Source organism: Osmia bicornis, unplaced genomic scaffold, assembly GCF_907164935.1.
Source record: "Osmia bicornis bicornis unplaced genomic scaffold, iOsmBic2.1, whole genome shotgun sequence".
Classification (NCBI taxonomy): domain Eukaryota; kingdom Metazoa; phylum Arthropoda; class Insecta; order Hymenoptera; family Megachilidae; genus Osmia; species Osmia bicornis.
Window position 1 is genome coordinate 2,334 of NW_025791348.1, and position 14,511 is coordinate 16,844.

Consider the following 14,511-nt stretch of genomic DNA (forward strand, 5'->3'; position numbering starts at 1 on the left):
GAAGACCTTAATGAATGGTATGTGTCAGAGGGACTGAGCCTTGCACCCCAAAAAACGGAGGCTATACTCCTTACTGGGCGTAAGGTGGCCGATGGCCTGACAATCATGTATAGTGGTGTGGGGGTGAAAACGGCGCGTGCGGCGCGTTATCTTGGGCTGACTGTCGAAATGAATAGAGGATTCAGAGCGCATGTGGAGGCCGCATGTAGTAAGGCCCTGAAATATGCTAATGTGCTAGCCCAACTTATGCCAAACCTGGGTGGGGCGGGAAACCCAGCCAGACGGCTATATTATAAAGTTGTAGAGTCGGTGATACTCTACGCGGCCCCTTTATGGGCCTCAGGCCTAGAGATGAGACTGAATAGCCAGCTCCTCATTAGTACGCAACGAACGGCTTTGCTGAGGGTGGCACAAGCGTATCGCACGGTTTCTGCCGATGCGCTATGCATTATTACGGGGCAGATACCAATCGATCTCCTCATTAGGGAAAGGGAGAATATTTATTACAAGAAGAAAGTGGCGGGACAGATCACGGCAGAGATGGCTGGAAACATCAAGAAAGAGGCCCGGGCAACCACCCTTGAGACGTGGCAACGAAGATGGGAGGAATCTAACACGGGGAGGTGGACCTTCAAGTTAATTCCCCGTCTTAGGGAATGGATAGAATGGGGGCCGAAGTACCTAAATTTCCATCTCACTCAGACGATCACGGGGCACGGATGTTTTGGGACTTATCTAAAAAAGATAGGAAAACAGGCCCAGGCAAACTGCTGGTTTTGCCCAGGGGAGGAGGATGGCCCCGATCATTTCCTGTTCCGCTGTGCACGATGGAGTGAGGAGAGGCGGGCCCTCGGGACGGATATAGGCGTGGTCTTTTGTGCCGAGAGCCTTATTCGTCTGATAAGGGATGCGACCAAGAGAGATAGGGTGATGGCTTTCATCAGAAACTCCCTGAGAGAGAAAGAAGACTATGAGAGGAGGAAAGAAGAGGAGGAGAGGGCCGTTAGACACGCCCAGGGGAGTGGCCAAGGAAGAAATAGGAGGGGACATCGGAAAAAGAAAAAGAAAGGAAAAGGGAAGAGGAAAAAAGGAAAAAACAAATGACTTTGTCTAGGCGCCCTTTACACGCCATTCTATGTGCTGGTGTTGTCTAATTTATTTATTTATTTATCTAATTGATTCACACATATTTACTGTTTTCTTTTTTACTGTCTGACTGGGTTTTATTTATTTTATTATTTTGACTACGCAAAACTTGCGACCATTTTACTTGTATTTACATGAGGACCGGTGGGCTCTGTCTCACCTGTGATTTTATCGGTGCCCTGGTTGTATGCAGAGGCATATTAGCCTACAGATAGAGGGGCGGAGATGTTATGTACGCCGCATGGCAGATAGACTAGACTGGCAGGAGTGGCGGAAACGCCCACGAAGTAGATCGCGCGTTCGTGTGCAAGCCCGTAGCGCCGCCAGTATATGGACGGTCGTGTAGACAAAGAATTACGTAGCCTATGTAGAGCCGCCCGCCCCTGTAGTATTGCTAAGGACCTTAATGGTCAGAGCGGTTCCGGGGGTGGTGTATGATGGGTCAAGGCTCCCAGAAGGGGAAATCGAGGTGGGTTTTTTAGTGGGTAGACCACGCGTGGGAGTCCCACAGTACCGGGCACACAACATCTTGCCCGGTCTGCATAAACGCATTTTTCCCTCCTCGTAAAAAAAAAAAAAAAAAAAAAAAAAAAAAAAAAAGGGTTAGGTTAGGTTAGGTTTAGGTTAGGTTAGGTTAGGTTAGGTTAGGTTAGGTTAGGTTAGGTTAGGGTTAGGTTAGGGTTAGGTTAGGTTAGGGTTAGGTTAGGTTAGGTTAGGTTAGGTTAGGTTAGGTTAGGTTAGGTTAGGTTAGGGTTAGGTTAGGTTAGGTTAGGTTTAGGTTAGGTTAGGTTAGGTTAGGTTAGGGTTAGGTTAGGTTAGGGTTAGGTTAGGTTAGGTTAGGGTTAGGTTAGGTTAGGGTTAGGTTAGGTTAGGTTAGGTTAGGTTAGGTTAGGTTAGGTTAGGTTAGGTTAGGTTAGGTTAGGTTAGGTTAGGGTTAGGTTAGGTTAGGTTAGGTTAGGGTTAGGTTAGGTTAGGTTAGGTTAGGTTAGGTTAGGGTTAGGTTAGGTTAGGTTAGGGTTAGGTTAGGTTAGGGTTAGGTTAGGGTTAGGTTAGGTTAGGTTAGGTTAGGTTAGGTTAGGTTAGGTGGATTCCCGCTCGACGCGTCGAGGAGAGCGGACGTGTTTCGTGGTCGCTCCGTGGTCAGATTTGCAACGCGGTGGATAGTTTCTTAGATATTCGCGTTTTTTGCTAGAATCATTTTATTATATGTTCGGGAGTGCTAATGTGTCGTTTTTCAGTTAAATAGTGTATTAATTAATTAATAATCATCGAAAACGTGGTGTGCGTGTTACACGGCAGTTCGACGTCGTATTTTCGTTGTTCGGGGCGTTAATTATAAACATTTGACATTATTTAAGAACAATTCTCGTTTATTAAGAACGTTTCGTGGTGTGATTCCGTGTTTTTTGAGTGATTTTATGATTAATTTGTGATTAACTTGGTTAATGAAAGCATGCAGGAACTGACAGGTTCGCAAGATGGCTGCCGTAGTTGAAGAAAGACAGACGGCTGCACGCGCGGCCAGGGCCTTGGGTAGAAGAGGACAGACGATGAGAAACTAGGTCAACGGTTTGGTGACGTATTACTTTAATCTTTAATCTTTTATTGCGTTTTTATTCATTTGTTTAACGTTTATTGCGATGATTTATTAAGTGATTTATGTGAAAGTGCGTCGATATTTTTCGATATTTTTTGGTATTTTTCGATATTTTGTTATTATTAGTATTATTTATATTGATCCATTTATTATTACTATTTGGTTGCATGTGTTTGACTGGCACGTTACCCCGCTGTATTATTTAATTATTTTCGTTTATTAATACATTCGATTGTTCGATTTTTCGATTAATCGATTATATTATCTTGTTTTTCGGTGATTGTTCGAGGCATAGCCTTTCCATTTATTCTATCTGTCATTTTAACGTGTTTATTCTACGTATATTTTATTTTATTTTATTTTATTTCTATTTTCATTTATTTTCATGTTCGATTTATTATTTTATTATTCTATTGTTTATGGTGTATATCTTCTTCACCGTTCGCCGTCCATTATACAGTTATATTTCATTCCGTTTTGTATTTTTGTGTTATTCTGTGTTATTTGTTCATTTACTTATTTATTTATTTATTTGTTAGTTATTTATTTATTTATTTATTAAATACGGTGGGGTGATGTGCATTGATGATTTGTGCAACTCGCGTAATATTGATTATTGTTTATTTTATTCTGTATCATTGACGTCTCTTTCTTTATTTATTATTTATTTAATCGCAACGATATAATTATATAGTATATAATGTGCTTAATAAATCTGCGCAATCTACATCTTGTTCCGTTATTTCATTGTTCAATTCATTTATCGTTCCACTGTTATTGCATTTGCCGGTGTTGTTCTTTTATTTTGTTTTGTGAATCTTACCGGTTAATTATCGGTTATCAATGGTTTATGTCAGTGTATAATGTGTGTTCATGGTTTACTTGGCTTGCATTGCTGTTTCGTTGATTAGTTCAAGTTCATTTTCATTATCATTTCATTTTCTTTTATTTTCATTTTCATTTTCTTTTATTTTCATTTCATTTTATATTTGGACGAAGCAGCAGTGTAATATGCTTAAATGAATGAATTGAACAATCCGGGTTTTGTTATTAACTATTAACTATTAACTGTTTTTCTTTTAGTTTCAGTTTCAGTTTCAGTTTCGGTTTCGGTTTTGTTTTAGTTTTATTTCAGTATCAGTATGATTGTTTTAAAGTGTTGCGTGATGAGTGATTGATTGTGATTGTTTTGTGCTCTTGGCGTAGTCTGTTTTGTGTAGTTTATTGTTAGGTGGTGGGTGTTCATTCACATTCACTTTCCTTTCCTTTCCTTTACTTACAATTTTATCACATTCATGTTTTCATGTTTTCATGTTTTCATGTTTGCATGTTTTCATGCTTTCATGCTTGTTCATTTCTTTTATTCACGCCTTCTTACCTTCTTTATTCCTCTTAATCTTTCAGCTCCTTAACCGTCTCATTCATTCATTCAGTGTTCATTCTCTCATTAATTCTGCTCAGTTCTGGTCAATTAAAGTTAATGAATATGATTTATTTATCTTGCTTTAATTCGCTTTCTGTGATGACAAATGGTTCTGTCTATTCAAATGCTTTGATTGTGCGTGATTTTATTATAATCTTGTTATTTAAGTATCCTTATTTATTTACTTATTCGCTTATTATTTACACAGTCTATATACTGGTGTAGTGCTTATTGAACTACGTACTTTATAATTTATCTGGCTTAATTGTCGCTTTAATTACTTTATTTTGAAACGTCATTTAATAATTAGGTCTATTCGCATTTGCATTGACATGAGCATTTGTCATTCACCATTTATCATTTATAATTTATAATTTAACTTATAATGTACCTTGCTGAGGAAATAGGGTGTTGTAGTTAATAAATTCTATGGTTATATATTATTGAATTCATTTCTTGTATTTCGTATCCTATTTAGTATATTCCATTTTGTTTTACATTATATTATGTGATTACATTATTTATATTATGTTGGTTACTGCCTTCATTTTGTACTTTATGACTTATGACTGAATAACTATTGCCTTACTTAGCTCATTTAGTATCTTTAATTGACTACTTCATTGTTTAGTTGTTCATTCTTTTATTCTACTCTGTCAATGTTCATTTATTCTGAAATGAATTGAATTAAAGTAATTGTTATGACTTAGTTTATTTATTTAACTCATGATGGTACAAAGTTCTGTAGTTCTGTAGATTGTATTAATATATTTATGATTTATTTCCATATGGTTATTCTTTATTCTATATTCTATAATTTAATCTACTTATACTTATATATATTAATTTATCTGTGCCACATTATCACTGTTATTGCTATTTACTTATTTCATTATCGCTTCTTGATTTGGTTTTGATTGGTTGATTGGTTTTTGATTTGCCTGTGCATTCTTGATATTCATTGGACATTTTGATGTTCTTGATATTCTTTAATTCAATTTATCCATGATGTCTCTCTCTGGTCATAATGTTGCTCTTCCATGACGATGGGCTGTTTCTGTAAATGCAATTAATTTAATATTCATGTCACAAGTATGGGTTATTTCTGTTGTTTATAGTATGTTGCAACTACCTTACCTTGTTTCCTTTCTTTCTCCTTTTCTTTTCCTTTTCAGTTGCAATTCAGCTCTCTTATTTGTTATTTCGTTTAACTAGTCCTTGCATGCTGGTTTTGATACTGCTTTGACACATTGGGGTTGTGATTCTGTAAATAATTGTCTTTGTCATGCGTTATCACATCACTGATTTTACTTTTAATGGTTTTCTACTTTACCTTACTTGTACTTGCTGGTATTCTGCTGTTTCTCTCTTCCTTCCTTGATCCATTCATCCATTCATCCACTCTGATCAGCTGAAGTTGGTGATTTGATTTGACTTGATTTATCTTTATCTTACTTTATCTTAATTTATTTTAATTTATCTTAATTTTGTTATTTTTCTGTGATGCTGAATGGTTTTGTCTATTCAAGTGCTTTGAAGGTGCATGGTTTCTGTTTAATTCACCATTTTAAATGTTAGTTTTTAATACTCTACTTGTTGAGTTATTTATTTATCTCTACGCTATACAGTAGCACAGCGTTAATTGAACTACGCAGTCTACATTTGATTTGATTTATTTGCTATTTACCCACTTTTTTGAAATGTCATGCAATAATCGGTTCTATTTGCATTTGCATTGACATGACCATTTATCATTCACCAAATACCGCTCACAATTTAACTTATAATTTACTTGTGTAAAGGAATAGAGTATTTCATTAATAATCTTCACAGTTATATTTTAGTGAGCCCACTTCTTGAATTTTGTATTCTATTTCATTATATTTCATTTGTTTTATGTTATATGACGTCACATTGCATTGTATCACACTGCGTTACTTTATTATTTATGGTGGTCACGGCTTTCACTTTATCCTTAACGCTTTCCTATTTACTACATTATTTAATTTCTTGAATTAATAACTTCACTGATCAGTGGTTCATTCATTCATTCTTTCATTCTCTCATTTGTTCTTCTTCTGAATTAAATTGAATTGAAGCTATTGTTATGATTTAGTCTAATTGTATGTTCATGGTGGTACAAAGTTTTGTAGATTATATTAACATATTTATGGTTTACTTTTATGCGGTTATTCTATATTTAATATACTTATATTTTATATTTTAATTTATTTGTGTCACGCTATCATTGTCTATCACTATTTTATTTATTTCACTGTCGCCTTCTTGATTTGTCGCCTGTTATATATCCTTGGATATTTTGATTCTTTTTGGTTATTCTTTAATTCAATTAATTCATGATGTCCCTGTCTGGTATTGGTATTGTGTAGTTCTTTCATAACAGGGTGAAAGTGTGCTTTTCTGTGGGAATTAATATGCATGTTATTAAGTTGTGCTATTCCTGTTTATTTTATGGTGCGTTATTACAATTATTACCTTACCTTGCCTGTTTCCTTTTCTGAGTTGACTATCAGGCTTCCTTAATTGGTAATCTTGTTCTTGTTCGTTTTCTTAATGAGTCTTCTTACACTGTTCTGGTTTCTTGCTGACATTCCTTGTTTGACACATTAGGGTTAGGGCTAAGGTTATATTTCTGTAAATTCTGTCACCCGACATCTTTGAAAGTGTCTATTCTATGGTTTATGTTATCTATGGTTATCTATGGTTATACTATCTATGGTTATATTATTTTGAAATTTTGAAATTTTGAAATTCACTCCACTGTATCTTTACTTTATCTTATTCTCTTATTCTGTTTTATATCACATATATTGTGCTGATTATTTTGCTTACACATTATACCTTATACCTTATACTATACTTTACAGATTGCACTTTACATTCCACATTTTCTCTTTTTCTTAATTTCTTAATTTGTAATTTATAATTTCATAATCTCTTCAATTGATGGCTCGTATTTAATATTGTTAATTGTTTATTTATTCATTTTACTTGATTGATCAAGGCCAGTAGATTGATTATTGTTTTTTTCTTTTATGATGAATGGTTTTTCTGTGCAAGTGTCTATTTAATTTATCTACAATTGACGGATAATGGTTTGACTGTTAAATATCAGGCTTACTTGTTCGATTATACAATGATGTGGTGCTTAATTAGATACGTGCTTTATATTTGATTTGATTTTGATTTTGATTTTGTTGTTTTATTTATTCTTGATACCTCATATGGCGATCAGTTTCTACTTTCTATTTCTAGTTTCTATTTTAACTACGCAGTTAATGTTTGATTTGTTTATCGCTTTAGTTATTTATCTTAATACCTCATTCAATAATCGGTCCTTCTTACATTTGCACTGATATGATCATTTATTATTTATTATTTACAATTTGACTTATGGTCTGCTTTGACGGGGAAGTGGGTAATTGGGATGATAATCTTTACGGTTATGGTATACGTTCAGTTCAATTTCGGTATTTTGTATTCTATTATATTACATTACATTTCATATTCCTTACATTATATCTCTATTCTTTACATTATATCTCTTTTACCTTATATTAATTTTCTTCACACTACATTACACTGCATTACATTACATTGCATTGCACTGCTTTACATCACGTTACATTACATTATACTGTTTTGCGTCACATTACATTATTTTACATTGTGTTGTTGGATTACGGCCTTCAATTTATAATTTATGTCTTATTATTTACCTCACTCTTCTTTAATATCTTTAATTAACTACTTTACTGTTTTGTCGCTCATTCTTCCATTCTCTCATTTGTTCTTCATTCTGAATTAAATTGAATTGAAGTTATTGTTATTGTTATGATTTAGTTTTAATTATAGGTTCATGGTGGTACAAAGTTTGTAGATTATATTAACATATTTATGTTTACTTTTATGCGGTTATTCTATATTTAATACATTTAATACATATATATTTTATATTTTAATTTAATTGTGTCACGTTATCACTGACTACCACTATTTTATTTCATTTCCTGTCGCCTTCTTGATTTGTCGCCTGTTATATATCCTTGGATATTTTGATTCTTCTTCGATATTCTTTAATTCAATTAATTCATGATGTCTCTCCCTGGCATTGGTATTGCGTAGCCCTTTCACAAAAGGGTGACAGTGCCTTTCTGTAGGAATTAATGTGCATGTTATTCAGTTGTGCTTTTCATGTTTATTGTGCGTTGCCACAATCTTTATTTACCTTGCTTGTTTCCTGTCCTTGAGTTGGCAATCAGGGTTCCTTAATTGGTAATTTGTTCTTCTTATCCCTAACGAGTCTTCTTACACTGTTCTTGCTTCCTGTTGACATCCTTGTTTTGACACATTAGGGGTTAGGGTTAAGGTTATATCTCTGTAAATTCTGTCACCTGACATCTTTGAAGGTGGCTGTTCTATGGTTTATATTATCTATGGTTATATTATTTCGAAATTAACTTCACTGTAACTTCACGGTATCTTATTCTTTATTTTGTTTATATTACGGTTTATAATACAGTATATTGTGCTGGTTATTCTGCTTACGCATTTCACTTTACAGTTTGCACCCTACATTTTCTCTATTTTCTCGATTTCTTTTGATTTAATTTATTTTATTTTATTTTATTTTATTTATTCCGTAAATTAGTATTAGTTAATACTATTTAGTTGTGTGCTTGTTGGTTGTATGAGATTTACTTGATTACATGCGTTGTTACATGCGTTGTTTGATTTTATTTTATTCTGATTTATTTTGATTCTGATTTTCATCTTGATTTATTTATTTGGTTAAGTGTCTTATGTTATTTGTTTGTTTATTCTAGTTTATTTATTTATTCGGCCTTTCTTTCCTTGGCGGTTGTTTTCCTTATTTTCGGTATTTTGCACAATTTGTTTTCTGCGTCGCGATAATGTGCTTGCGCAATGTGCCTGCACTCCGCGCAATCTGCGGGTTTATATGGGTTACTTCTTCCATAATTGTTATTAATCTGGCTTAATCTAGCTTTATGGTAGGTTCACTTTCTTTATAATTTATATTCAAATTATGTTTATATTTATATTCATATCAATATTTATATTTATATTTATTTTAGTTCATAAATGATTTACATAATAAATAATAATCGCAGCTTGACTCAGTTAATGGGCTAATGGATTTATTTTGACCTCGGCCCGTCTTGAAATTCAACTTGTTGCCTTTTGTCTGAGTATAATTACCTATATCTTTCGCGAATAAGCGTCGTATATCAGACTTATTTTTTGATGGTAAGCTTGATGATAAGCATGATTCCTAGGATTGTGCGGCTGCATGATGGAAAGGTCTATAGTCGGTAACTGTCTAGCGGATAACTGGCGCGTGGTAGGTAACCACTGTGCGACTGATAATTTGTGTGCCGACAATCGTTACGGAGTGAACGGCCGAGTATCATATGGTAGATGGTATATCTGCGGATGGTAACATCTTTGGTGCTGCGGTAGTTGCCGACTAGGGATAGCTTTGCGGCTTATCTTCGAGCAGTATTGCGAGCTTTACTTACGATGCGTTTTGCTAACATTACCTCTCATATGTACTTTACTTCCGGTTTCATTGTGGTGATTTATTGAAAGTTTGTGAAGCATTTTCGCTTTTCGCTTTTGAATATTTATATACTCTGTAATTAATTGTTAATTGATTAATTTGATGGTTTGACGGTTAATTTGATGATGGCTGATGGTTATTGTGGTATGAACTGGGGAATTTTATAAACGTTTGGTATCTATATTTTTTAGGTTTATGGTTACGTTCTTTACTTTTACTTTCCCCGGTTTCCTATCTTAGTTGACATGGTCATGGTCATCGGTCATCTGTGATGTGATGTGGTACGAAGTGATAAGGGATAAGTTTCAATTAAGCTAAATCAATTGAACTTTCTAATTTGAACGTGCGGACGTGATTGCCGTGACAGTGCGTGTTTCAGTATGCTACATTGAGACGCGTTGCAGTGTATTTGTTAAAGTGGTACTATTATTTGCTTATTTGCTTAGTTTTATGCATTATATTATATATATATTATATACAATTACTATATTATTATATTATATTATTATATCATGTTCATATTTGTATTTGTATTTTATCATATTTATATCCCTATATTTTATATTTTTATTTTATTTTTATGGTTAGGTTAATATTTATGCTTACTACATTCAATCTTCAATCTTCAATCTTCAATCTACAATACACGTTTAGGTTACAATCAATTTATGACCAATTTAGATATTGAATGTATTATATACTATATTATATTATTATCCCAGACCTTGGATTGCATCCGGTTATTTGAGTTGTATTAGTGTATTAAGCCATACTTAGTTAGCACTATGCGCTAGATTGTATTGTAGTGTATTATATTATTATTATTATATAATTAACTTCTTATCTTATATTATATTATTATAATTGAGTAAATAAGTGTACAGGGTGACTAACAGTGGCATATGGCATAATGTATTGAATTGCATTGAATTAAATGACGTGATTCTGATTATTAATATGTGCTTGTTTATTCACCGTACCTGCTGTGATTATATATTCTATATTCTATATGCTCTATATTCTTTATTTCTTGCTTTTATATTCCTTTTGGGTCATTCTGACATGCTTCAGGAACTTCTTTCTCCAACTATATGTTCAGGATTCGTGTTTGTAATATCGCTCACTGCTCATTTGTAGCTTTTCGTACCCCTTCAGGACAATGTTCTGCATGTTATGGCTAACGTAATTCCAGTACAGCTGTGACGGATGATGGATTTGTGAGATTTGAATATTTATAGTACTTTATGCAATCTTTTGTACATTATCCTATCTTAATTGCAATTCAAATTTTGATTTTGATTTGGAAAGTGTTAGTGTTAGTTTAGTATTAGTTGATATGGTGGGTGCTCAGAGAGGCATACGCTGCAGTAGTCTTTCTTTCTTGCATGATATAATGTCTTTATTGTTTTCTATACATATGTACACATATGCATCACGGTTCCTCAAATTTTCTTAAATTCCTGATTTTCTGGACGGTGGATCTCATTTGAACTTCTTATAACAATGTCTGGGTTGGTTTTGGTACTCATATGTTTTCCATATGTTTCTCTATTAATTGGGAATAAAAGGGGTCTTAATGGAATTGTATTATTTAAATTGACTATAATATGAGGAGTTTAATTAGCTATCTACATTAGTATACTTTATTAAAATTGTTAAATTAATTAAATTTGGCATGTTTGCTACATATATAAATACATACGTACACAATAAATTTTGATCTATTTTCTTCATATCAGAGATTAGTTTTCTTCTACTTCCATATTTGGGTTAGGAACATTACAGTAGTATGCGATGTTTATTATTATGCGATGTTTATTATTTGATTAGTTTTGTTTAACACGCGCTGTATTACATTGATTTACATTGATTCACTTTATCTGTATCAGTATTAACTTAAATTTAATATCATACTTATCGGAGCGGTATGATAATTCAGTAACAATATATATACGCAATTTATAACTATTTACATTGATTTGATCTGCTCCATGTTTTAGGCTGATATACGTCTCATGTTGCTTCTCATATTATGACAGATGGGTATTTTCCTCTCCGATTTTCTTCTCCTATTAATTGCTACGTTTTGCCTCCACTTTATTGGCTGGCGTAAAGGTTTCCTGCAAACAGATTAATATTATTGTTCACGGTTTAATATTAACATCTCACTTTCTGATGGTAATAGTCTATCTCTTCCTATTATGTTCACCATCATTCATGTTATAGGATATATATTGCTATTTGCCTTTATTTATTGATGATTTGCTAAAGATAATTAATAATGTAATAATTTAATTGTTGTTCATTGCCTGCATGTGATGATTTGATTGTTTCTTCACCATCTTTGCTTGTTAATCAAGTTTGAGGTCACGGTTGTGGGTAACGTTCCTGCAAGCAGATTTAAGTAGTTTCAATGGTCCCGAACAGTAATTTCAACTGTTAGTGTTACATTATGCTCACCATCTATTTCTTCTTTCTTCTTTCTGCTTTTATTTTTAGCCGATCTTCCCCTTTTGAAGATGGTGCTTTTCCCATTAATTGACAGGATAGGAATATATTATGTATTGTATACGATTGGCGTTAGCACCATTAATGGGCCTGCTCAAGTTTTATGTAGCTCGTCTTCTAAGCACATTTGTTCATTGCAGGGTTGTTGGTTACACGTAGCACAGTCTGATCACAATCTTGATGGACTTTAATTTATACTATCTTGGCTGTCTTGGGTAGCTGGGCCTCGCAGGAGGGATTCCCAGCTTCGCTGGCTCGAGCACTTCATATGAGCTCTCAGTTCAATTCTTATTATCTTATTATCTGAATTCATCTTGATAATTGTAATAGATGATTATAAGGAATTCCTCACGCATGCATTCATTCGTTACATACATACATTTACTCATTATGCTAATTGACGTACCCTTTCTTTCTTCATGGTGATCTTGTCTCTTCAATGTGGTGATGCGTGTGTCTACTCTGCATCAGAATCTGTTGTTTCTGGTTATGTTTTATTGCCCTTTACTGCTGACAATAATTATCAGCGTTTGTGTTTACCTCATCTCTTATGACTGGTATTTGCTATCTGTTGTCTATAATCTTTTCTTTACTTACATTCTTTACATTCTTGGTTTACATTCATTTTCATTTTAATTTCTAGTTCATCTTGAACTTATTTTAAACTACCTAATTGTATTGTGTGTTGGTACTAAATGTTAAATACTCTTTACTGTTTACTATTCATTTCATTTCCTGCTGATTGGTTACTTGGCCGTATGTTTGACGTTTCAGCTTTTTGGTGGTTTTGTTGGTTATATGCTTGGCTTGCCTTTTATGCCGAGTTCACATGTGCTCGCTTGCTTACTCTAGTACTATGCATCTTATGTTCCGTTCACATGTTCTCATGTTCTTAAATGTGTTCTCAAATGTTCTCATGTGTATATATGTATATATGTATATATGTATATATGTTTATATTTATATATTTATTTATTTATTTATTACTTGCTTACTCGTTTGTTTTACTGATTATTACTGTTTACTGTTACTGTTTCTTTCTTTCCTTATTTTAACGGTTTCTTATCTGTTCCTTTTGACTTTTCATTAATTGCATTGTTGCACTGGATGCATATATATGTTGATTCCTTGTTGTATTTTGTGAATGTGTTATTTAGTTATGTTTAACAATCATCATGTTCAATTATGCTTGCATTCATCTGTCATCTTCATGGTCCGTCTATGGGTCCACCTATCCATGGGCTTCATGGGCTCATGGATTATTATTCATTATTCATCATTTATCATTTATTATTTATTATTATTTTGTTGCTTATCATGAGCGTGTGAGTGTTTAAGCGTTTGTGCACGTGAGTGTAAAGTGTGTATGGGACAAGTCATCGAGGATTGCAGCCTACGAAGATATGGCACGGCCAACTGGGAAGTGGATGTCCCAGTTCCTGGCCGTGTTGAAGAGCAAGCCCTGTTAAGCAGGTGAACACATGGCGCGATCACCCGTTGAGCAGGAGCTCCGGTTCCTGGTCGTGGCCGAAGAGAAAGCTATCCTGACCTCGCTACGGCAGGCTGGTGAAGACATGGCGCGATCACCCGTTGAGCAGGAGCTCCGGTTCCTGGTCGTGGCCGAAGAGAAAGCTATCCTGACCTCGCTACGGCAGGCTGGTGAAGAGAAGGCACAGTCAGTGCGGGTTGGTGTGATCCCTGAGGATATCCCCCCGTTGCTGACCGTTGCCGATGGCGCGATCACCCGTCGAGCGGACGTGCTCCGGTTCCTGGTCGGGTCGAAGAGCAAGCCCTGACCTCGCATTTGCAGGCTGGTGAATGGATGGCGCGACCACCCGTCGAGTTGGGTATCCTCCGGTTCCTGGTCGTGGCCGAAGAGCAAGCCCTGACCTCGCATTCGCAGGCTGGTGAATGGATGGTGCGATCACCCGTCGAGTTGAGTGTATCCTCCGGTTCCTGGTCGTGGCCGAAGAGAAAGCTTCCTGACCTCGCTACGGCAGGCTGGTGAATGGATGGCGCGATCACCCGTCGAGTTGAGTGTATCCTCCGGTTCCTGGTCGTGGCCGAAGAGAAAGCTTTCCTGACCTCGCTACGGCAGGCTGGTGAAGAGAAGGCACAGTCAGTGCGGGTTGGTGTGATCCCTGAGGATATCCCCCCGTTGCTGACCGTTGCCGATGGCGCGATCACCCGTCGAGCGGATGTGCTCCGGTTCCTGGTCGGGTCGAAGAGCAAGCC

General features: G+C 35.1%; 2 long non-coding RNA genes across 2 annotated transcripts; both read right to left on the minus strand.

The window, feature by feature from the left end:
• Nucleotides 1-4,859: 4,859 nt before the first annotated feature.
• On the minus strand, nucleotides 4,860-6,398 carry LOC123989054. The gene is made up of 3 exons (XR_006830415.1): nucleotides 5,500-6,398; nucleotides 5,304-5,430; nucleotides 4,860-5,223 (listed from the first exon to the last, which is right to left on the minus strand). It is a non-coding gene; the product is annotated as an uncharacterized LOC123989054 (long non-coding RNA).
• Nucleotides 6,399-6,500: 102 nt separating this feature from the next.
• On the minus strand, nucleotides 6,501-7,711 carry LOC123989055. The gene is made up of 2 exons (XR_006830416.1): nucleotides 6,668-7,711; nucleotides 6,501-6,587 (listed from the first exon to the last, which is right to left on the minus strand). It is a non-coding gene; the product is annotated as an uncharacterized LOC123989055 (long non-coding RNA).
• Nucleotides 7,712-14,511: the final 6,800 nt, after the last annotated feature.